The sequence below is a fragment of the Carya illinoinensis genome, chromosome 2 (genome assembly GCF_018687715.1).
Source record: "Carya illinoinensis cultivar Pawnee chromosome 2, C.illinoinensisPawnee_v1, whole genome shotgun sequence".
NCBI classification, from domain to species: domain Eukaryota; kingdom Viridiplantae; phylum Streptophyta; class Magnoliopsida; order Fagales; family Juglandaceae; genus Carya; species Carya illinoinensis.
Genome location: NC_056753.1, coordinates 9,785,001 through 9,788,753, shown reverse-complemented (window position 1 = coordinate 9,788,753; position 3,753 = coordinate 9,785,001).

The window sequence follows — 3,753 nt, the reverse complement described above, 5'->3', positions numbered from 1 at the left end:
TCCATCAATATTCATCTTGACCCTCCCTGCATTCGGCTTCTTTTAGTGAATAAGTCGTGGATATGAACGATGTTCACGCGACTTGGGAACACTAACTCCCAAATCCTTCATCACGGCAAGGTCCCCAGCCAATAATCCATCTGAAGAATTCATTTCCTATACATAATATCCTCCATCATAGCAAGATCTCCAGCCAATATTCATTTCCTGTACAATATTTCTGAGACCAGCTTTAACAGCCAACCAGACTCCATCCATCGATTCCATAAAACCCTCCATGCGAGCCTTATAATGTCTGAGCCATAATCTCCATGTTATCAAACATGGAATTATACCGAGCAACCTCCCTCTATAAGTAGATTTTTTCACAATCTAAAACCAAGCACTAACTCTAGACCACCATGAAGAATGCAAACTTGAAACCATGCCAACTGCAGTTTTTGCTCTGGTCCAGATTCTTTCCACAAATTCTCCTAAATTTAAAACATGATCCAGCTTTTCAATGAAGCCAGATGAGCAGCAATTGCACTTGGATGCTAAATTGATTCCCGCATACTAAATATTGTCATCCACTGATAAACAATTATATCTAGCTTTCCAAACACAAACCGACATCTTTTTTGGCAAAAGTCCATGCCAAATCCAATCCATACCATACTGTAAGGGAGCTCTTATTCGAATAAGTTCCCATGCACTTGCCGAAGAAAAGTTTCCATCCTTATTCGGTATCCACACAGTGACATCCTCCCCTTGTCTTCCCACTGCAATAGTCTGAACAATTTTAAACACCTTCACCTCCCCAACCATCTCCACCAATAGTTCCATATCCCATCTATTGTCTTTATAGACAAATTCGGCACAATAGAAAATCTCCCACAAACATTCAAAGGGCCACTTGAAAGCCACTGACCATACCAAAATGACCCATCACTCTTTCGAACCATCAATCTAACATTTGCAACTTCCGGTAGTACTCACATAATAGACTTCCAAAAGCGACTCTTAGTAACATTGTTTGTTGCTAAAGCCACATGCCCTTTCTTTACATATTTCGCTCAGAAGAAACTAGTTCATAAATTTTTAAGGGATAACATACACCACACAAACTTCATGTGAAGCAACTGCTGCAGCTCTACTGAATTCTCAAATTCAAACCACCTTTTGAAGTTGGCTTACACAAATGAAACTAGGATCTCCACTGTGAAGCCCCCAGATTTTGCTTGGGATCGGACAGATATCTGAAGTGTCAAGACATACAACACAAGGTTACCTACTCCCGTTCATGACATATAAGATGCAATGTTCCTAACATGCATCTAGCATTATGTAATATTCATAGCAGATAATTTTTTTTTTAGCAATACTATGCACCAAACTCATAATATCTCAAATAGTTAAAACATAATCTATGCATACTTAATAAAAAAATACCTATGATTATAGTACGGGTCTCAGAAGACTGTAATTTCAAAAAAAATGAAGACTGGGCTCCATAATTACATTACCAAAATACACTATTGAGCCAATGCATCGAGTAACTCGCGTAACTTGACTAACGATGCTAGAATACTGTCCAAAAACTTAACTATGGAGGCTGTAAGCTTTGCATCACAGCTAATCAACCTCCTCCAATCCGCCAATGTCCACTCCCTGCTCTGGTCCTAACACATTGCCTACCAATCAGGGAAAATGGTAGTTGGGACTACTATAGTAAGATTTGATTACAAATCTCAACAAGTTAACAATAAACTCAGACACAGGTTAATTATACATGCATGGCAGTAAAAGTATGAATGACCGGTGCAAAACTGCAAGTGCACAGTATCGTAGTTTTATAGTAAAGTAATAAGTAGAGTATCGTCCTCAGGGATTGGTACCTTACTCTTGCCAAATACCAAAATTTTACTAATCTCAATTCTATCTAGAGGAATCGCTAAGGTTTTTATAGTAGCAAATAAAACTAGATCAACTCAAAAGAAATAAGCAAAGAAAGTAAAACTGATGTTTGAAGATCAAATTCAATAGGGAAGAAAACTTCTAGGAAATCGATTTCACCATAATTCTTCACTATGCTTTTCTCATCCAGCTAATTTAACTTAAACCTCTTTTGTCTATTAGCAAATCTCTAATTCATCCAAAAGCCTCTTTCGATAGTCAATTGGAAGTGATTCTAGTTTATCAATTCACACAAGAGTATGCAAATTAAATAATCAAGAACGCAATAAGACCAATGATTTAATTACTACACAGGTTCATACAAGTCTTTCGATCTCTATACTTACCTATGCTGAAATATCCAAGATCTACCCTATGATTCCCTCTTTCGATGGCAAATCACAAGATTAATAATCATCTAATCAATGGCCAGTTAATTAGAAGCATTAAACTCAGAATAAATCAGATAAACAAAGAGAGAATTGCATTAAATTAGCATGGACAAACAAGCATAGTTCGGAATTAGGTTACATCGTTTTCCTAGAAAGAAGAAAATTTAGCTCATGCTAGAATTGGAATTCAACATAAACGAATTCACCATAATTGTTCTGAGAAGATGGGAAGAAGAAAATAAACACTGAAAAATCCTCCTTGCAGCCTCAACTGGTCGTCAAAAGCTCAAGGGAACGATTCAACGCCTTTCTCCCGTCCGTGCTCGTGTATGAATCCAACGTACGTGCAATAAATTGGAATTCCGTCTCCAAAACAAATGATTTGAATCCCTCTAGTTATGTTTTTCTCTCCCAAAGAGTGTTCTCCAGTCAAAAACCGCGGCTCTAGAGTGAAGAATGGCCTTTTATATGGTCCCACGGCGGAAAACCTAAAATCTGTCAAAATACGATGTTCGCTCGAGCGGGGTGTCGAGCGCGCGTCGAGCGTTCGACTCTGCCTGATTTCGCTCGAGCGTCCTATCGAGCGCACATCGAGCGTTCGACTCTGCCTGATTTCGCTCGAGCGGCCAATGTCTCCGCTCGAGCGATCTTCGTTTTTCAGCAACCTGCTCGAGCTCCCTGTCGAGCGGCAGTCGAGCGTTTGAATCTGCCTGAATTCGCTCGAGCGGCCAAAAGCCTCCGCTCGAGCGAACTTGTAAAATCTGCAATATGAAATTTTGCAAGCCATCAAATACCCCCAAACTTACAACTTTGTTTGTCCTCAAACAAAAAAGAAAAACAAATGATAGTTTAGGCAATATCAACTCGACCCCAAAGAGAAGTATCATCATTCACCAAACTTTTATGAATTTAGATTTCATCTCTAGTATCTTACTCTTTTAACATCAAAGATAGCAAGAAAATCAATCAAAAATTTTGCAATTTGTCAAGCAAGAGTTAGGCGTTTATTTCAACCTAAAGCTAAGACCTTGAGTGTGTGTGTGATATAGTCAATTTAACCTCAAACCACCTGCAAACTCAGATAAAAGTAGAACAACCAAAATCAGAAGAATTCTCTTAAAACTTAACCCCATAAGTCCAATTTTCAGAAATCCTCTCCACTAATGTAGTCAACACCAAAATCAAAGATCAAAAGGTCTTTATTAAGGTTGTAATGATAGGCCACAGGGTGAGGGTTAAGAAAGAACTGGATATGGGAAATTAAATCAAACTGGGAAAATACTTAGTGAAAAGAACATTAAAAGAGAAACTCACATGATTCAAATCATAGCTCTTTCTTGGCAATATGCTCATACTTGTGGCATTATTATTGCTGTAATCACTGATGTAATACCAACACTTCCCTTAACAAAATTTGAGGTAATTC